The sequence below is a fragment of the Oxyura jamaicensis genome, chromosome 4, assembly GCF_011077185.1.
Source record: "Oxyura jamaicensis isolate SHBP4307 breed ruddy duck chromosome 4, BPBGC_Ojam_1.0, whole genome shotgun sequence".
NCBI lineage: Eukaryota > Metazoa > Chordata > Aves > Anseriformes > Anatidae > Oxyura > Oxyura jamaicensis.
In genome coordinates this window covers 3,270,365-3,293,008 of record NC_048896.1, presented here as the reverse complement: position 1 = coordinate 3,293,008, position 22,644 = coordinate 3,270,365, and the positions used below count along the sequence as shown (strand labels likewise).

The following is a 22,644-nucleotide window of genomic DNA, read 5'->3' as shown; positions in this document are numbered from 1 at the left end:
CTTTGGACCGTTGGGTCGCACTTGTATCGGGTCCCCGTCCTTTAGCACTTCCCGGCACACTTGGTCCCATCCTTCCCAGGGGTCGAAAGCTCAGGCCCCCAGGGGGTCATTACCAGAGGTAGGCAAGGCAGGAGCCGAGGGGGTCAGAGGGGAGGGGCTCAGCGGCGGCGGTCGGCGGCCCTCTTCTTTGTCATCCCCCAGGTCTATCAAATTGCACTGTTCTGGTGACTTTGCAGGCTCTGATCTCGGTTCAGCTGTTATTATTGCTTGTGCAGCAGCATTCTCTACTTTCTTTTCTGCCTGCCATGATCTTAAAGTCTCAGTCACCAGCCGCCATGTAGTCATCACATCAGCGGCGTTAGTATCCCCATTGGACGCTGCCTCCCAAACTTTCTCCCCCAGTTGTTCCCAAGTTTTTACATCAAATACTGCGGAGACCGTTGAGGGGACCCCTTGCTTTTGCAAAAACTCCAACAATGATTTTATCTTAAATGGATCATATTTCACTCCCCTTTTTGTTAGTAGTTGCATTAATAGTTTTACTATAGCTTCTTCTTCTGCAGAGAGGTTAGCTCCCATGATCAATGCTCAGCCGCTCACCTGTCCTTCAGGTGATGTCCCGGGGTTGAAGCTGCAGTCCAGCTGTGAGCTTGATTCGTTCAGCTGGGTTCCCTTCGGACGCTCTGTGCAGCGCTGCTCCTCCGCGAACCACGTCAGGGTCACTACTTGAAGGGATGAAAGACACGGACACCTGATGGCTCTTGAACAGGAGACATTTATTGCAATTTTTCACTACTACATATACCTTCCCTGTAGCCCCATGCGCTGTCCACGTGCCTGAATCTGTCATACAATTGGTCAGAGACCCTCAGACATGTGCCTCGAGCCAGCCAGCAATTGGCCACTGTCCAAAGCTCATCTTTAACACTGTAGCCAAGTTACTTTATCTCAACCTTGCTCAAGTTTTTGTTTCTACTACTTGTTTCCTCATTATCTCTAATTCAGGGACGTGTGAAACAGTGCAAAGCCACCTGCAAATTCCTTTCCCACAGGATTGTGGAATTCTGATTGAATCATGTAGCAATTTCATATTGTGTGTGATAAGTATTCAAATAAAAAAGCTTTCTTTATTTAGCTGAGCAAATTGAGCCCTAAGTATAGTTTCTCATACATTTGGGGCCAATAATAAAAGTGATATAGACTTTAAAAAATCACATCCTGTTGTGGACAAGTGCACAGAGTTCATCAGGACAAATCAAACACTCTCCTTCTGTAAGGACATATCTTCCCCTACACAGGTCTTCTAATCACCTTCCATTTAACATGACAGCCCGTTACATTATAAATCTGCCAGTCTGTGATGGAGCATATGGATCTGTCTGCATTCAAGACAGCTAATGCCTGACTTTACCTCTGGGTCCTGAAGCTGTGACTTTATAGAGTTTACTTGTCAAAATGCCTGACACTTTCTCAGTAAATGACCACTCCCCAGCTATCATTCTCTTCTTGGGAGATTTGATGTAGAGTGTGGCAGGAGTATATCAGATATATACATTTATATCCTCCTCCACTGATGAGAGTACTCACAGTGAACACATTCGTAAGAACTTGGGAGCACAGTCAGACAAGCCATCAGCCCAGGGCAGAGTTTTTTTTTAAGTAGTGGTTCCTTCACATCAGGATGCTCAGGCTTTGTTCTGTCCGAGGACATTACTCCATTCTAGTCTGCTGAGAAGCAACGAAGTTGTGTGTGTGGAATATCACCAATGAAGCCTATTGCTAAGCAAATCATATATTCATCTCTTCCAGCACTATTGTGAGCAGTTTCAACAGGAATCCTCATCCATGTGAGCTGACATTTCCCACAGCTCCTATAAATGCAGCCATCTGTTTATAGGTTTGCTTGCTACCAAGTCCAAAACAGCATCACAGATTTTGCTTAAAAACAGGATCAGGCCTTTCTGTTCAGCCATTCTTGCTGAAAAGTATTGAAAGAGTTCTGTATGCTCTTCCCTTGATTCTCTTTCTTTTGTAGCATGATCAGCATGTTCTAATATCTCAGCTGTTCAGATCACTAATGTCAGGTTTTTGCTATTTCCAGATCTCTTACCTTTACAGCAAAAGAGGACTCTGCATCCCAGCCTGGAAAAGCTATGCACACTAGCATGGTGAATAATCTGCTGGTTACTGTAGACCATATATTTCAAGGTATTATTTTGAAATTTAGGAAACACTCAACACTGAGATTACTAATTTTATTTGGTACTATAAATATGTAACAGAAACCAAAACAGCACCTTTTACTGCTCACTGTTCATTTGGTTATTACTTCAATCAGGAAAGATGCTTTGAAGTCAGTTGTAAACCTAAACATCAAAAATAAATTTGAGTAGACATCTAGGGAAAATTCTAATTACTACTTGTAGGCTGTAATTTTCTTCCTGATTGGGAAAGAAATCCAAAACACTCTAATGTTTAGGAAACAAAACCTACTTTGCCTCAGAACTTCCAGAAGGAAAGTGCCAATCTCCCTTTGTTTAAGCTCCATCACAAGTATTCAGCTCCTGCTGTTTGAAGTGTATGTATCTAAATATCTAATATTGTTTGTACCCGAATTCTCTAGGAGGGCAGGAACATATCAAAGAGAAGCAGCAATTACTTGCATAGCAGAAGCTGTGTACCATTCTGTTAAGTCTCCTATGAGTACACATGCAGAGCTGATCATGAAAACTAGTTGACAATGATTAAAATGTTCCTTTGAGACATTTGCAAGACAGGGTATGTGGAGAGATTCCTCAGCACTGCTCACTTATGCTGGGTAGTGCTGCCCTGGGTGTGGGGGTAGCTAAACTAAAATACCTGAACTGTTACAGATTACTTCTTCAAATGCAGATTTTTTACTCATCAATTGGTGTTTCTAGAAAGAAGGAGATCAAATACTAAGGTATATACAATAAATACTGACGGAGACCTCACTGGCATAACAGTTCTGCCAGCATGTCATAACAAGTGCTGTGGGGATGAAAATGAAGTCCTTATCCCTCATTGCCTAGGCTATTTGCGGGAATAGCAAGACGGCAGGGGTAGGGAAAAGTAGCAGCCTGGTATCATGTGCTTACTGCCATCTACTACTTCCCTTATTGCAAGTGGGCTGCTTAGGGGAACAGGAGGCAGAAAATGTGGATTATATGCTTCATAAGAAGTAGAAAACTCAGTACTAGCACCTGCTATATTGAAGAAGGTGGGCATTTTGGATTATTTGATGAATACAGATGGAGAGAAGCTGCATCGCGGAAACAATCTCCTGCTAACACCTGTGTGCAGAAGGGCCAGAGGGAGGGCAATGCTGCAAGTGTTGTGCTGAAGCCTGGGAGGAAGCCTAGCTGAGTGGGGTGGGATGACCTTGGCCAGCTGTCAGGCCCCCACTACGCTCTCTCTCAGGGGGAGAGAATAAGAAAAAGATTGTGGATTAAGATAGACAGTAAGAATGCTTACCAATTACCATCATGGGCAAAACACGCTCAACTTGGAGAAAATTTATTGCTAATTAAGACAGAGTTGGTTGGTGAGAAGCAAAGACAAACTAAACCACCCTCCTCTCCTTCCCCTCTACCCACCCTTTTCCCAGGCTCAATGTCACACTGTTCCCCCTCCTCTGCCTTCCTTCTCTTGCAAGCAGCACAGGGGGAATGGGGTCTGTGGCCAGCCCATACCAGCTCCTCTCTGCTACTGCTGTTTCCTCATCACGCATTTCCCCTGCTCCCATGCTGGGCTCTCCACAGGCTCTGTCAGGAAATATCCACTTGCTTCCCTGGGGGCTGCAGGGGGAAACCCTGCTCAGTGGCCTGCAGCACTTCCTCCCTTCCTCCTTCTTTGGCCTTGGCTGTTGTCCCACTTTTGCCCTCACCCCTCACTGCTGGGCAGTGTTTTGCCTCTGTTCCAACACTCCAGTCAATGCCGGGCCTAGCGCTGCAGCCTGGGCCCAGACAGAACCTCAGAGAGTGCCTGCAGCCACACCACTGCCAAAACTGGGCACTTCCACCCACTACACCATGATACTCCAGTGAAGTCTCCTCAGTCTTTCCCTCCAGAAGCGCTGAAGTGCGTTATCTGAGGTTCCACCACCAGCAACAGTGAAGAGTGTAGCTCCTTCAGCACTGCCAGGTGTTAGAGCAGCCAGGGGGCAGGTGTGGGCCAAGCAGTGAGCCGCCACAGCACAGCAGAGGATGTGAGGTTATATTGGGTGCAGACAGCTCTGTCAAGGAGACTTACTGGTGAGGATCTGTATTCCATAGAAAATATTCACTAGCTGGTGTGTTTTTTTGTTTGGTTGGTTGGTTGTTTTTTTGTTTGTTTGTTTGTTTTTGTTTGTTTGTTTTTGTTGTTGTTGTTTTTTGTTTTTGTTTTGTTTTGTTGTTTGTTTGTTTGTTTTTCCAAGCTTGTTCCCTCATCCTTATATCTGCTGCTAGTGTTCTTTTTTTTGGTAAGGTTGCTTTTTAGTAGTGAGTTTTGTCTGGGGGCAGGTGGGCAGGGGGCATCAGGAAAGTGGTTTATTTTTCTCAGGCTTCAAAGAAAACTTCCGATACTGTCATTTCTGCAGCCAAGAACATGTAACAGAGGCATCATCAAAAGAACCGGGTGGAGGATGGGAGGTGGGAGGGGAAAAGCACAGCAAAAAAGTGTCTTTTTAAAGACTGAGGGATCCCATAAGAATTTGCAAAACCACTTGTTACATAGGGAATGATAACTAAGAAATCTGAAGTCTGTTTTGTGAGTTTGTCAATGTAAAGAGCTGTCCAACTAAATGAATGTAGAGAGGGCCTCTCTGAAGCTCCGGTAAATTGAAGAACTTGTTTATCTTCAAGGATGTTAGCTCACATTGAAGTGTTGTTTTGAATTGGAGTTTCAGAGTTTGTCTAATTTCACACTCAAGAATTACATAAAATACAAAAATGGTTGGATGTGTATTGAAATGTCATATGTGCTGCATGACATAACTGAGGGGAAAAAACAGGCTTTTGTTGCCTACTAATGAAACTGGACACTTGAGGCAAATTCTTTATATAATCCAAAGCCACTTCTATTACCTTGCTTGAGTATCCAGTTATTTAAAGAACAAATGCAAACTCTGACCCAGAAAGGTAAATAGGTTTATATCTCTAAATCAATATGCCTAAGTATAATATTGACATTTAGATTTAGAAAGTAATTCATAGTAAGTTTTGACTCAAGCTTTAAGTAATCTGTAATGAGCTGATGTTTATCTTCTGCTGTTGTAATTGAAAATAGTGCCATTTTAGTTTTACTCAAACACATCTGTATTAGCCAGATATAATTGATAGTTTTCATTTCCACAAGTACATATTTATTGAGCAAAAAAATGTGGCAGAAATGTTGTTAGTATGGAATCAGAATTGCAATAGGAATAAGATTACTAATGATCAAATACTTCTGAGATCTAATGATTACAGTGGTCTCTCTTTCCTGTTAGTAGCTGCTTTTTATGAATAGCTGAAAGTTTAAAAGTAGTTAAAACATACAATACCTTGTTTGTGTTAGAATATCGTGTGTGATACTGGATTACAATAACACATGTGATTCGATAAAGAAACTTCAACAATTACTGCTCCATAGTTAATGTTTTATAGAGGATTCAATTTGCCCGAAAAATTAATTTTCTATTGAAAAGTTCAGACAAATTCAGAAATTGCCTGAAAAGACAAGTTTCTTTTCAAGTTCATACATATAATGAAAATGGGAAATTTTTAGGCTCTTGAGCAAATTAAAGACTGCATACAACTGACTGCAGATAAGTAATTAGTACAATATTCAGTAGTTGTGCTAGAAGTTGTTTGAAGGTACATACTCTTTAAGATCACTAACATTTTTATACCAAGAAGAATCTTGTACCCATTTAAATTTCCTTGAAAGAAAATTTCAGAAAAGACTGAAATTTCCAGAAAGGGAGGGTAGGAGCACTCTAACAAGGTAAGGAAGTATGGCATAAAAATCTAAGATTTATCTAATGATTTGAAACAGAAACAGTAGAGATAGTAACGCTGTAGGTGAGCAGAGTTGTGAAGTGAATGAGTGGAAGAGTTACAAATAGTTTGTAAGGAAATGCAATGGTCAGGTCCGATAGCAGGGTATCTGTGAGGGTGCAGAGGCCCTGTCCTGAAAGTGCAGGAGCTAGTGGAAGAGCAGCAGAGTATAACAAAAACCACAGAAGGAGAAACCGTCTTTTGTGTTCCAGAGCAGCCATGGCCAGAGAACTTCACAGAAAGAGTTCGGGCTCAGAAGAACTGACTTTGTCAACTATTTACAGGTATGTCCTGATAACTGATGTGCTTCTCAATACAGATGAATTAGCTCTGTGATTCTGCCTGTTTTTTTTTTGTTTGTTTGTTTGTTTTGTTTTGTTTTGTTTTCCAGATATGTATTTTGTTTTAGGGTGTTTTTTGTTCGTTTTTGAAATTTTGTAAAGCAATAAAATTTCATGCAAAAATACAATTTAATACAAAATATACAATGAAATACTGTGAGGAAATGAACAGCTGCCAGACATAGTTGACTGTGATTGAGATGAAACATTTATCCACTTGTGTGAAAAGCAGGTTTGTAGTCATATGTCTCAACAGAAGGAGAGCAGTAGTGGAATATCCCCTGAAGCAGGGGCATTGGAACATTGCAAGGAAAGGAAGCATGGTCTTTCCCAGAGAAGTTCAGACTTATTTTCTTGGCCATTTCACAGCCTGGGTTGAAAGTGATCAAGATGTTTTTGCATAGCTGAATTACAAATTAATAAACTCTGCAGGGCAAACAGGCTTTATGCAAGACTATCTCAAATATCTATGTGTAATATGTGTTTCTGGACATCAGTAGCACCAAGGCAGCTCCATGCTAGCCAGATTTTTCTTCTTGGTCCCTACACTAAACGGCAGTAGCACCACAAAAAAACATTCAGTCTGTACTGTACCATATTGTTTAGCGCTCTGGAAGATTTCAATGCCATCATCAGTGTATTTTTCAGACACCTGATCTGGTTCTTCAGGAGGCAGCCTTAGGGAACATGGGTAGCTTTGCAGCAGGTGCTTGTACAACACACTATACTGTGTTTTCTGAGATCCATACTGCTGAAGGTTTTCACCTCAGCTCCATAGTATCTGAATATTCATAATTCTAGTGAAGAACTGATGCATTTGAGGATGGTAGGAGGGGTATATTATATTTTTTGATTTTATTTTTACTTCTGTTTGATTAGTTATATGAGGATAACTCTAATTTTTAGACAATACCCAAAACTGTCTGATGCACATTAGGTGACTGAATGGCTACCTAGCAGTGATCTAGTTCTCATAAAGAATTGGTATGGATGAATTTTAACTGCTGGAGTAGTCACATTAAAAATTGTAAAAGGTCAGCTAAAAATAGTATGTTATCAGTGATTTATGGAAAGTATTTGCTAAGGTCAGCCAGTATTTCAGTTATTAACAATTTAGAAAGACCTTTCCCTGGAACCTTCTGACTGAGAATTGGCGTGAGAATACAATGTTAGTGTAGGTGGAAATGCTTTGATGTCAGGTGTACTGGTTGAGTTAATTTACATCAGTATAGTCCAGTGTTTTCAGTCTTTCATGTTAGATCAAAAGATGTTTCTGAGGCTCCCATCTACCCACCTATTAAAATTTTTATTTAAAAAAAAAAAAAAAAAGTGGGGGGTAGAAGGCTTTTAAATATCTCAAGATCATGCTAAAAGCTGATACTATAGTGGACATACTGTGAGCCCATTGCCTGACTTAGGGATGGGACAGAAGGATTGGCAGACATACAGTGAAGTTCAAATGTCTATATACTTTTTCTACATTTTGACATATATATATATGTGTTCTTTTCTATTTTTAAATATGTTTTAATTTTCTAAGCTCTGATATTTTTTTAGAGAGTTTTGAAATCAGCGGAATTCATAACTGCTAGAATATAAACATGACTGAACTTTGTGCTGCACTTTAATTGAGGTATAAAGATTGCGTTCAATGCAGTATAAAGTGGTGTTTAAAACTTTGGGCTTGTTTCGTTGGTTAATATTAAATGAAAAAGTCTTCAACAGGATTGAACAGTGAGGTTATCTCAATCCAATTCTCTTTAAAAGCGCACACTCGTAAGAAGCATTTTACACTAGTAGCTGTAAGAATTAAGTCAGTGTGGTTTTCTCTTCATATTGTATCTTATGCAACCTAGTATGATTCAGCAGGATACAAAATAAATGTTTTGGTTTTTTGTTTGTTTTTAAAAATTTCTTATTGATAGCTAAAGAAATACATGTAAACACACTTATTTCTGTTCGTGTCCATCTCATATTGTGCCACTAGAGGGTAGTAAAATATTTTTCAAGTTTTTTTGTTTAGCTGTTGGAGATTTATTTATTTATTTATTTCACGGTTGAACTCTTGTTTAGCTACACTTGTGAACAAGGTGATCTGCGCAATACTATACTCTGCACCTCCGGTTGCTATGACTCCTGTTTTCATATTTGTCAATCTAACTTTACCATCTCTTAGTTTAAAGCCGTTCGCTGCTGTCCAACCGCTACACCCACCAACAGAGTCCCTGCCCAGCTTTCCTGCAGCCCCCTGTAGGCGCTATAAGGTCTTGCCAGGGCCTTTGCTTCACCAGGCTGAACAACCCCAGCGCTCTCAGCCTGCCTTTGTAGGAGAGGCTGTTGTTCTGCTAAAGACTGAATGAAGCAGTGGGTCAGTTTCAGGTAGAGATGTGGTGCTCCATGTGATAATATGCCATCCAAACCAGAATACACAGTAGACTTCAGTGATAGGTGCTCAACAGTTCAGAGTATCATTTCCATGAAACCAAGCCCAGTTAAGATATTTCAGGGTGGGCATACAAATGCGAGACATTGAAATTATATCAATATTCACTTCTAAAAATATGGGTTGTGGATAAATTTAGCTTCCTGTGTGTGTCTATATGTACTGATTTTGATTAAGTGCAAGAGGATTGATTTTTGGAGTGTATCTTTAGGTATCGATGTTCAATTTTTGTTTTCTTTTTGTCTGTTACTGCAATGTTCCCCAGTCATCTGTAGTGGAGCTTAATGTCCTGCTTTTAACCTTTATAAACAAGCAGAGGGTTAAAGCTCATGAAGACTATACCTTTTAAACAGGTAAATAACAATAACGCTGTAAGAGAGAAGGAAGGAAATAAGTGTATGAGTATCAGGGCAGCTTCTATTAGTTCTTGCTTTCTATAATTATTAGTATATTGGAAATGCACATATGATTACTGCTGTAAAAATACCATTGACACATTCTGTGTAAATTTGAGCTATCCAGTATTATTAAATTTCTGAAGACTTCATGGTGTACAAGACAGCTACATTTTTCTGGGGGGACGTCCTCCTGTTTGGTGTACAACATGTATGAGTTATGAAGTATGAAGTATTTTTATACATATGTTTATACATACAAACACAATTTTTATATAGAACTTAATACTTTGTATATTATTTTTACTGGAGGTAAATATCTGCATATTGGCTTACAGTAGTATATTGTTCAATTTTGTTTCAACAATATACAATGTTTGTTCATAGTTTCAGGGTCTTCAGGGCTTCTTTTGTAATTTTTCTGTGTTAACCAGCTATTCAGATAAGTAGAAGAATTAAAATACATGGTCATAGTAAACTAAAAATGCTGTCTCTCTCTCTCTTAAAAAAATATATTATGACATATGAAGAGCTAAATGTAGTCTTGATTTGAGCAACTGCCATGGTTGCTGTTTATCCTTCTGCTATGGTGCCTCTGTAGGTAGTCATTTGTGAGACATAGCTGAATATTTCTCTGTAGCTGAACCAAAAACCTAGAATTTAAATATCGAGCGTAGAGTGAAATCAAATAGAAATTTTGCAAGGCAAGTAGGGTGATTTGGTTTGTCTTAATCTGCAGTGTTTTATTCACTACCACATAAAATTCTTACTTGCAGGGTATTAATTATTATGTACACAAACATATGCACATATGTATGTAACAGGAATTTAATAGAGCAAAATGAACTGCAGAATTTATAGGTATCATGTTATAACTCTGTTATTGTTAATGAAGAACTGGTTCAATATGGGTAATTTTCTCAAAACTTATTTATCAGTTTATAATTAGCTCAATAATTTACAAAGAAGCCCTTTCTTGACTAGATTAAATGTAAACAAAATTCAAGATTTCAGTCCTTTGTACTCTTAATGGTCTTTTGTGTGTTTGGTCTTTTTTGGTGGTGGTGTTGGGTTTTTTGTGTGTTGGTTTTGTGTGTTTTTTTGTTTGTTTGTTTGTTTTTTTCATATTTTCATATATCAGGTGGTTGTCTAAATGAAATTTAACATCCTTAAGTCCTAAGGTGCGTTGCTCTGTGGCACAGCTGCCTCAAGGGGCTCCTAGGCTTGCAGCTGCTGAGGGCCACTGTTCTCTCCGTTACGTTAAGCAACTGTTTATGGTAGCACATGGTTGACTGGATTATCAAATGAACCCTACTATAAATAATAGCCCCCATGTACAAAAATATATACGTGTATCTCAGTGAAATGCAGACTGTTTTTACCCTACCCCATTTTTTTTACCTGGATCATTTGGTGGTTTTGTATACAGTAACGCATGCAGCAGCATGCAGTAGGGAAGGCAGGAATTGGCTGATGCAGGGCTGAAGGAACAGGATTTTGTAGGATTCAGAGAAAAGTTACCATTTAACTTCACGTAAAATCTGTGCCTTGATAATACCTTGTTGGGAAACACACAGATCTCTGTTATCATATAAACATGAAACTGTAAGAATAGCAATGTTAATAATTAAAATAAAAATGTGGGGGAAGTCTTTCCCAGTATGAGGCTGGGGATACATTTTATAATTGAAGTACAACACGCGGTGAGAACAGTCAGCTCTGATTTATGTTTTAGTGGTGATGTTCTTTCACCTAAACATTGTGTTGACCTTACTTTGTTCAGCCTTTTATTTACTGCATTTTCAGTAATTTGAAGTAAAATTCAATAATAATGTGGTTAAAGAAAGCATGTACTGCAAACTGTATGGTATTAATATTTTACTTGAGTTGAAAAAATATCAAAGTATGACTTGGTAGACAGATTCAGCTACAGTAACTGTAATCTGTAAGGTATTATATGATTTTACATTCTTAGATCTTCTGTATTTGCATTCAATATCAATTATTCAAATAAGAGAACAAGTCCACTTGTACAAATATTGAATTTCTTAAATTATGTACAAAACTTTGTACACTGAACAGTATTTTGAATCTTTTAATAAGTTGATGATGAAGCAGTCCTGAATAAGAATTTTAGGAAAGGAATATGAAAGGGCATCACATCTAAGCATTCTTGCATATAAGTACAATTAGTTAGCCTTACAGTATTTAGGAATAGAAACCTCTGGTTCTTAGGTATAATTTTATTGCTGTTTCTGTGGTTTTTGGTAAATAGGTACAGAAGTGGAATATTCTCTGGAATTTAATTTACCCTTCTTTAAACTTCAGCTGCCAGAATTAGTTGTTTGGCTTTGCTTTTTTGTTTGTTGACTGACCAAATTCTCTGTTCTCAATGACTTCTGAATTATTTCGCAAAGCTTTTTTGACTGCTTTATCTCCCATTTCATTTCCTTTAATATCTACACGGGCTGGAATCCAGACAAAAATGACATTGTTGCTGTGACATATTACCTTATTATAGACATCAATAATTTCCAAAGCTATTCCTACTCTAGTGATTGAAATTTCTAGGATGATATCAACAGCACTTAAAAGATCTGGAAAAGTGACAGATTGTAAAGGTTGTACTTTAGCAATCTAATTCAGCACCATCAGATAGCAAATAACTCAGCAGTATAACCAGATAACTAATCTAACTGGCTTCTTCAACCCAAATTCACACATAGGAGGCCACTAAATCCTATCCCACTGCAACCTCTAGAATTAAAATGGAAAAACAAAATAACAAAGAATCAAGGATTAAAAAAAAAAAAAAAAAAAAAAAAAAAAAAAAAAAACCATTAATTTCAACTAAATGATCTTGTTTAAATGTTTAGCCAAATAAGGTTTTGCAGAGAAGGGAAAACTGCAATAAAACCTCACAGTAAAATTAATCTGTAGGGTTTGGAGGCCTCATTGTGCTAATATAGTGGTTTTGCATCACCAGTTCTAAGAACTCTTAGAAGTTGGGCTGCATGGTGTTTTTGCCACGTTCATTTGTTTTAGCTCAGTAGAAAGTACTGCAGGAACTGCTGCTTTATATTGTTCAGAAACTAGAAATTTAGATGCAGTTAAAAAAAGTAGTGATTTGTCACGCTTTATTGACCGTCTCAAAAATCTTTAGTCTTGCCTAGCAATCACTAAGGATTCAAGCAATTATTTAGCTTACACAAGCAAATTTTAAGTCTTTAACCTTTTTTTCCCCTTTGTCTGTATTAATTGCAGCACACCGGGTTAAATGTGAGTAGTAAGGATGCTTATTATGGAGGCATAGTCACTCTAAATCCTACCAAGCTGTTAAACAGTCCATCATCTCTACCAATTTTGTTCACTGCAGTCTCTTAATCTTTGAACTACCAAAATTGAAATTGCTTCCTTATGAGCATAAAAGCCACAGCAACTCAGATCACTTTATTTGCCTACTTTGCTGTCCCCACAAATATTTTTGAATCATTAGGTATCTGATTTTCCATTGTATGATGTTCAAAGGTCTGGTTTTGTACTACTAGGATGCTAATAGCACTCCTTAACCTGTTTCATCTGGTGTTAGTCATTCTAGATTTGAATTGTTTCTGCCTTATACAGAGGCGTCTCTGTTCCAAAATGGAAAACGTCTATGCTATGGCTAGATCTTTAAACCCATATCCATACCACTGCAAATACTAAACAGAGATGATCAGACAGCCACCTAGGAAGTTCTGATGAATTGTTTGTTTGAGCTATTTAGCTCTTCCTTAGTAGCCAACTTTTATTCAAGAAGTGATAATAGAATGTCATGTCCAAAGCAGTAAGATCAACAAAGATCATCTGGCAGGTCTAAACATTTGACACATGCATGCATATAATTAAAGTCAGAATTTTAGGTTTTGAAAGTGTATTCCTTCCCTGTTTCCCAGAAGTATCTCATTGTGCTTCAAATTCTTTACTCTCTAGTTCAATTACAAAACTAAATTTGATGACCCTAAGTCATTATTCAGTCAGTCCTCTAAATATTTAAATTATGCAGTAAATGTCATTTTTCCTTATTATTGGAGATATGGAGGTAATGAATTATCAGTGACTTGAAAGAATTCATAGATAATTTAAATTGCCCACTTCTGTGAGTACCTGACCTGAAAATTACCCTATGCTTGTGCCAAAGTCAGACTAGGCAGTGTAGGAAAAATGACAATGTTGTGTGTTCTACAGTTCTGACATTTCATTATGTTGTCACATTATGATATATACATTTGAAGAAGAAGCAGTTTTAAAGCACGACTGAACTATATAAGATGTTCCACATTAACCGGTCTTTTTTGCCTTATAACCTAAGGCAGTCTTTCAGTTATGTAGTAATGTTAATTTTCAAAGTGAAATACCGTAATTATTTTACATGATGTCCATTACTCATACTCTGCAACTTGAGTTGACTATTGTCATCCTAACTTGATCACTTTGAGAAAACATTTTTGCACACTGTTGCTCTCTTGAACACAGTAATATTGCAGAACTAACTTAGAGCAATGTATGTATGTGTTTTAAGTTTAAAACAGTATCACAGGCAAGATGGTCCCTTTTAAACAGGATATTATAGTTTTTCTGTGTCTATAAATACAACACATAAAAACTCCTTATTACAGAATGCTTTATTAACATCAGAAGACAGTCTTATGACATGATCTATGGTTGATTGATTTGCCTGAAAGCCACTTTAATACTGAGGAAGAAGATTATTCATCTCCAGAAAGAATGACAGTCAACAATAAATCATTTCCTCCATCTTCTTACATAGTGATGAAGTTAAGGCTATCAGATGATAAGAATCTAAATCAAAGCATGAACCCTTCTTTTTAGAATAGGAAATGCATAAGATTGCTTTCCTATTTTTGAGCCACTGAATGCTGCAAACATAATTGCTGCAGATATGATGAGCTATATGAAATTAATTTAAACATGGTAGGCACATAGGATTTTCTTCAATAAGTTTCGTATTTATTTATATACAAGATCATTTTAATTTTGTTATCCTCTAATATATATCTATGAAATGAACCAGACTCAAGGCATTTTTCCATAATGTCAAGGTTGATATCATGGTTTAGTGGTTTGGTTTTCCTAGAGCTCTTATTTAAAGCAAAACCAGAAATATTTTTGCAATACTGTAGTTAGAATGTTTATGGTATGTTTTTGCTTCTTTGTGCTTACATTGCTTTTGAATTTCTGAATGCATATTTTTCCCTTTCTGTACTAATAATAATTTTGATGTACCATAGAATTGCCAAGGCAGAAAACCTGTAGCAGCAAGATGTTTTCCAAGAACATTAAATGTAAGGGGTGAGTCAGCGGAGTCCCCTACTTGGCCTTTCCTCAGGAAGATGTGTTGAAGTGTGAATGAAATCCTGTTTCAAAAGGGTTCGGGAATTTTAAAAATCATACATGAAAGCAGAATTAACTCAGTTTTGAACATTTTGACATCTGGCTGGCCATGACTGCACACAAACAGAAAAGGAACAAATCCAAGAGCAGAGAGCAAGTTTATGAATTGAATGATGTGTTGCTAGACCAACAGCATCTCCTGGGTAAATCTGTTCATGCACTACTGGGATTTGGGGAAGTACTATGTGGATTATAAAGTATATTAATATTAATGTTGGTACTCATTTTTTACTATTATCACATTCATTTCTCAAAATGCATGCTAAATGTGATTTACTGTTATTACTAGCTATTACTAGGTAAAAAGTAAACTAAATTTTAGACTTTTTGGTAGGCACAGTAGTCTACTCAACTAAGCTGAAGCATGAAAATTAGAATTTTTTATAGCTGCTTCGGGGTGCTGTGCTGTGTGACTTTTATACAAGAGGCTTTTGGCACTTCATTAGATTTATGGGTGCTAATCTGTGGAAATTGATCATCAGTGTTGCTTTTTCTATATATTCAAGATTTAGGGTATAAATAGGGAAGAGAACAAGAGGATATAAGTTCGTCCTAATGGGAAATAGGCCAAAGTAACCTTCTAGGTACTAATATCATTAACCAGATGTAAAATTTTAACCTTAATATGCACCAGTTTTTTTAGTGTCAGGTAATATCCATTATTAGTTCTAGTTACATGTATGTTTTCCATACATGCTAAAATGTTCAGTCACACAATTAAAAATAAAAAATTGCTGGAGAGAGGAAAGAAACCAGTGCTACTCCTTACCTAATTCATGCAGTTCTTGTCGTATGAAATATGTCCTCAGATGGGAGGAGATCCAAGAAAGTCTTGATAGAGCTTAAGAAAAAGTTCATTGATTTACTTTTAAATATTACTGATCTGTCTATCATTAGTACATTCATCTATATTTTGTTAAAATTTAGAGAGGTTTATGTTGTGTCTAGTTTTGAGTCCATAATTCGAATTCAGTGCCAACAAACTTATTTGCTTCCCCACAGTTTAAAAAACAACAAAAAGCCCTAAACGTTTCTGGCAAAATGGTACATTCATTATTTCTGATTCTTCTTTTTTATTAAGTCTTTTCCCTTACTTTGGAGTTTAGATAATCCAATGAATTAGGGATTTCTTGGCAGCGTTATAATGTTTTGTTGCTTTTTAAATCCTTATTGGTTTTAGCATTCTGAAAGCTTTATTGAGGTTTTGATTTTTCTTACTTGAATGTAGTAAACCCACTTAGCATTGCCTTATCAAGTGCAACTAATTAACATCAAAGGGATATTGTTATTCATTATCATTCTATGATCAGTCATGTATACCATATAAGCTGAATTGGCTCTTTTGAATCTCCTTCAGTATGCTTACGTTAAGCTCCTTACAGATTGCCTTCTTCATTTGCACAGTACTACACAATTTAATATGCATATGCATTTAAGTGGAAAATTACCTCTTCCTGAAGAACCATAAGACCTGTCTATTGGCATTTTCTATAAAATCTATACACAAATATTTCACCACTACCAGGCACAGCTTGCCTATGCCCCTTTATTTCCCCTGCTCCCTCTTGACTTACTAGGTTCATGATCAAAATCACGACACTTCCTTGTGTGTATCACTGTTGCTTACTGAGAACCCATAAGACAAAGGGCTGTGTAGATACCCTAGCCATTTTCTATTACCCCATAAGTGAGCCATCACAAATGCTGTACATTCTCCATTCTGTCTGTGTAGAATATGGTTTCCAGTTCCTGAAATGAGTAGGGAATTTCATCAACTTTGCAGAAAATACCTTATCTCTTAAACAAAACCCTGAAATTGCAGCTCTAAGGGCTTTCAGTTTTGTTTCTGTCAGTGTATCGAAATGGGTCTTTCCCATAATATTCTAGGTGTCTAGAGAGAATTTGGGCTCTTAGAATTGAAAGGCATATTAATTGTGCAGAAATGCAATGTAATAATTCTCAAGAATTAATGTATACGTTTCTGTTGGAAATAGCTATCCTGCTGTTTCATAGAATCACATGTATCTATGTCTCATGACATATACAACTACCACCTTAGAAACTAGTTTCTAGTTAGACATTGTGATCTGAACATATGTACCTTGTTCCCTGGATTTCTAGCATATAGGTATGCATTACACTATCTTTATTTTTTCTGCCTCTTTAATGTCTAATTGTTTATAGCTGTATAGGAGTATATTTTGGGGGGGGCAGGGGGTATTGTTTTATATTCAAAGTATTTGAAATACAGTGAGGTCTGTGTTGCAGCCCATCAAAATGGCACTTTCCTATTAAAAAAAAAAAAAATGAGATTGTGTTGTATGCCTTGGAGTGTTGTGAACATCTTCTTGGACATTGTTCACTGTTGCAAAAACTGACAAGAATGTCATTTGCAGTAAGAGGCAGATTTTAGGAAGTATCAGCTTCCTATGAAAAACTGAAATTTTTTACACTTAATTTGGTATCAAGTCAGGCAGAAACCACACAATTTAAAAATAAAGAAAAAAGACTAAAAGGAAATATACAGTACATGTAGTCTTAAGGACTTTCTCCTCTTGCCTGAAATTGTAAACAAAAATTTAAAAAGAAAAACAAATTGAAGTATTCTCTATTTTCAGGTAATTGTAATTGAGACAGGTGCTTCTGTTTGATTTTGATTTTTGTACATCAGTAAGCCTAACTAGAACTCCAGCACCTTCTGCGTTCTGTAGATCTGTTTTGTTAAACCATTTGAGAACTTGTAAATGTGGATCAAAAATAAATGGCCATGAATTTATTTTAAAGTGTCTAGAATAAGCATATGAAAAAACAATGTGTTGTCTCAATAGTGTGTTTCTGTTCTAAGTAGTTTACAAAGAGAATGGGGGAAAAATATATATATATATATATATATATATAATCTAGCCAGGTGTATTAATGAGTTATGCCTGGATGCCTAAGCTACATGCCCAGTCATTGAAGGTAGACTTCAATAAATTGTAAAGAGCAGCAGCTGCACTGCTTGTATAAATACATCAAGACTGTAATTCTGTGAACAAAGCAATCTCTTTAGTACTTCTCAGCTAGTTATAGGGGCTTTTCAATGTCATGATCTAACGGTAAGTCCACTCCAGTATCCTTTTTTATTTATCCTTCTTCTGACTCTTTTCTCCTGTGGTCTTGCCATACTTTGTCACATTAGAATGAACTGACTGGTCTTGCTGTTTGCCACCGCCTCCTCTCATTGAATCTCTGTTTGGAGTTAGATGACATAACCTGACTTTGCTAATGTCTGTTAATCACATGAATAAAAGCAGAGTGTGGGCATCTCAATCCTCTCCTTTCCCTCTTGGAGCTTGGAGATCTTTATGTACAGTTTGCTTTTGGTATCTGATGGGGGCTTCTGGCATCATGGTGTTAAATCCCTTTGATAGTTACAACTTGCCTCGGGCATTTCTTCCATGCTGTCCAATTCACCCCATTGAAACTGAGCTTCCCTTCTTCACCAGCTCAGAATTAGGGGAAGGCTTTTTTTTTTTTTTTTTTCAGTGCTACCGTAGGCAATTATGGTTTCACTTTTGGGTGGAATAAATCTAACTGCAATTATACTCAAAATGAATGCACTCCTACTAAGAATTACTAAATATAAGAAAGCAGAGAAAATTAAAAGGAAAGAAACTTGGCTCATCAATTCTCACAAAATCACATACTTAGCTTTTTTCTGGACAAGGGAAAACATTTCTCTAGAGCAGTCGTTTCTCTGACCACTCAGTTTGCAAGTGTTACTGAATCAATTTAAATTTTCAGATCTATTTCTTCTGCATATTTGTTAAAACAAACAGCACAGAAGGCTAGCATGTCATTCATATTTATGTAACAAACTTCGAGTATTCCCAACTGAGAAGGCTACATCACTGCTATCTTATTACATCTGGGTGCATGTTCCTTTCTGTAGTAGGTGTATTAAAAGCCCAGATGATTTTAAATTCTATGGATTGAATATGCTATCAATTCAGATTTGAGAAGAGGGATGATACCTGTTCATGCAACTCACTCACCCCCTAAAATATATTCTCCTATTCTCCATTTTGAATGACAGTGACTTCAATTGTGTTTCACCTTCTGTCACAGCATTTTCTTAGCTTTTTACAAAAATAAATATATATTGTTCATGCATTCTAGGAAGTTTTAACATAACTTAGATAAGCAGCCAAAATAAGACTTACTGTGTTATTTATCTAGCAGGATCCGCCTTTAAGATACTATTACTTCATCAAGTATTAAGTGTGCTTCAATACGTAACGTTAACCTAGATGATCTGCATGTGCTGTAACTTTTTTGGTTTTGTTTTTAATCCTGTATGTGTATACAGTAAACCAGGATGTCTCTGAAAACAGTACTGCGGATTAGTACTGTTAACTGTTATATGTTTAAAATCAATGCTAAGGTTGATATTAAATTCATATTTATATTTTTCTGTGAAATCCTCTACTTTCACATTTGTCATACATGCCAGCATAATCGCACATGCTCTGAGAAAGCACATGAACTAGAACATGAACTAGAAACAATTGATGACCGTGATGCATACATGCCTGTTCCTTAGCCAAGCTGTGTTCACGAGCTGAAAATAAACAGAAGAGGAAAGGGAGAAGGAAAACAAATTAATAATAAATTCAACACTTAGGTTTAAAACCAGCATGAAGGTTGAATGATCAACTGTATTTGGACCTATGAAATTATATAAAAGTCTATAGGTAGGTCACTTTTGCAATATCTTTGTAGCTCTTCAGGAAGTGCCCAGAAGTAAGGACCAGAGTATCTGTGAGAAGTTTTAATGTTTGCATCAGTTCTATAGCCTTATGCCTTGAAATGTTCACTCTTGAAAGAATAGGAAAAGGTCAGGATGTAAAAGAGAGAGATTTCCCTAAAGAGGAATAAAGGCTGGTGTGATGTTAGAATGGCTCACAGAAAGAATGAACAAGCGTGTCCCCAGCTGAACATTTAGCTACTGTTTGAGTTACACCAAACAGTTGGTACCAATTGAGATGATAAAAATGAATAAGTTGCATGCTTACCTGACAGTATGTGGGAAGAGGCTACTACAGCTACTACAGAAGTGCACTCAGTACTGAAGGGATCCGATTGTGTTACTAAAGTCACACGGATTGTTTTTTTTTTGACCAAAATGCTACCATTACAACTAATTTAATTAATTTCTCACCGTTTAGATGTCATCAGTGTTTTTGGTGAAATTGTCAAGTTTAAATAAGTTTTAAAGGATTACAAAAATGTATACATGCCCACACTATAAACAAATGCCTTCGTATTCAGAGTCAACTTACTGTCTGTACAAGGCGTACTGCTTCAGAATGTGAATTAAAAAGTGAATCACTTCTCTTAATAATCATAAAAATCCTATATTAAAAATGGTGCCTACTTAGTCTTTTTTAGTTTTCTGTAATTTTTGAGTAAGTCATCTTGTATTTTGCACTGACTGAAAAATATATTTTGACATTTTTAAAATTAAAACCGTCATGGTATTTAAAGATGAACTTAAGCTCTACTAATTCTATTAAACTGCAGGCTGCCAATGAGTTATAAAGTCTAATTAATCATTTTGTCAGCTTTGCCTTCTGAAGCTAGTCAATATAAATTTGAATAAATAGGAAGCTGTTGACCCAGGAACCTCTGGATGTTCTGAATAAAGATGTGCCAGTTGTAAAATACTCTAACTACTGCCAGTTTTAACTGCGCGTAGTATGCACTAATGCAGCAGGAAATTTTCAGTTCTAGCATACATGCATGATGGTAAAGTCATGTTTATTGCCACAAATAAATAATTTAAATTTAAAGGATATGTCTAGTAATTTCTTATGTGTTTCATCTAAAGATAGTGGTTTTGAGGACAAAAACTTTTTAGTCAAAGTTTGTCGCTGACACTGCAGTATGACATGTCACATCAGGTTGCATCAATAGAGTCATGTTATGTAAAAGTAATGAAATGTGACTGATAGAACCCAAGATACTGTAACATACTGTAACATAATGTGTCAGCATTTCTTTAATGGAGCCTTTCAGGAATGCTTTTTGGTAAAATACCTTAAAAAATCAGTTACAGAAAGTGATGAGGATATATAAAATATCTGTTCTCTGTTGCTGCATGGAACACATGAAATAGCCTAAATAAAAATGTTTTCCAGTAATTTCATTAGAAATATATCTGATCTGTAAAGTTACAACAGTGATGTGTATGTGTCATCCCAGATAATTCTGTAACTGTATATTGTGAAATTAGTTTCCTGATCCTGCACAGAAGTAAAAATATCCCTGTGTATGATACAAGATTGCATCGGCATGCCCATGTTATTGTAAGTTCTCTCAACCTACTGGGAAAAAAAAAAAAAATAATAATAATAATCGTATTTTGGTAATATAGTTTAACTATATGGGAAACCTCATTTTCATATATATAAAAAAAAAATAAATCCATGTTCCTGGAAACAAAATGACTATTTACTGTTCTAGAGGTTGAAATGCCTGTATTTCTTAATATCACACTAAGGTTTTGAACCAGAAAACAGAATAGCATTGTGTGAAGGATGTGACATATAAAACACCATTGCCACTGACATCCTTCTTCTGAGGATGAAAGACAGTGAACTGTTTGTCTTCAGCAGATTAACAGGGAAGGTTGTTTTTGTTTGTCTGACTGGTCAAGGACAATTTACAGTTCAGTTACTCTGAAGGAAAGACTTGTTGATTTGAGAGCACTCCTATTATAGCTCCAGGTAGAGGATGATAGATTTAGCCGTCATTGTGATAAACTGCAGCCTATATGCTTGCAATACACAAAATAAATAAAACGCTGGTAGATCTGTTTGGTTCAGCTACTTAACACCAAGTGTTGGCATGTAGGTGTAGGCTTCTTTAGTGAAGGTACTAAGGATACCAAATGCTCCCATTAGTCCAAACATATCTTGTTTTTTTGTTTGTTTGTTTGTTTTAATAGAATATTTAATACTTGTTAGGAGGAAAAAAAAAAAAAGTGACACAACTTTTTTTCTATAAACATGACCTTTGAATACCTGCAGGTCAAAAGTGAAATTTATACTTCTTACAAAATACTCCTACTTCTCTTTAAATAGTTAAACACTTGCTTTCTCAATTTTTTTATCTTTGCATTTCAGAGTCATGTGTTTTCAAAAGGGTAGTTCTTCCCCTGCCTGTGTAGAGTCACTCTCTTGCAACATCACTGTGACAGAGGCCACGTTTCCTTATAGGTTTAATTGATCTGTTAGTTCAGTTGCTTATTTTCTGGTTGGTTATTATCCCTGATAGCTGTTATCATTCTATTAAAGCAGTCTTGTCAATTCTCAGTTGCTTATAATTCCTTTTAAGGTATATTCACTATAGATATAGCAACTCCTCAGTTTTATTTGCTAATGGGAATTGCTTGTTATGCCACTAAGCTTTAACTAATATGAATTTTCCGTTGTGAAATGTTCATTTTTATTCTTTTGATGACTACACATGAGATAAATCACTGGTAAAAGTACAAAATTCACCATATTGTCCTCAATTATACCACTCTACAAATATACATTTTAAAATTAAAATTAACACACCAATGAAACAACTAGTAAAACTGTAGAAATAAATCAATAAAAAATACCTTCCACCTGCACGTTTCTGCATATCTAATTCCATGGCCTCCTCTGTAAGGAGGCAGTATTGGCTGATACTAAATTTTCCAGTATGTTGTGGTGCAAATAACACTAACATTAGCGTATATATTGTAAATGAATATCTACTGATTCTAAATTTCATAAGATCCTGAATTGAAGGGAAAACATTTATGTTCAATACTCAGAATTTAACCTCCATTTTTCACTAACACTAACAAAGCAATTAAAGGAAGTGTTTGTATGTAAGACATAAATAATATGTGCTATAGAAAATGCCATCTGCAGAAAAGCACGACACCAACT

General features: G+C 36.5%; 1 long non-coding RNA gene across 1 annotated transcript; it reads left to right on the top strand.

Moving 5' to 3' along the window:
• Window positions 1-565: 565 nt before the first annotated feature.
• Window positions 566-18,318, top strand: LOC118165659. The gene is made up of 3 exons (XR_004750163.1): window positions 566-1,019; window positions 2,355-2,357; window positions 18,308-18,318. It is a non-coding gene; the product is annotated as an uncharacterized LOC118165659 (long non-coding RNA).
• Window positions 18,319-22,644: the final 4,326 nt, after the last annotated feature.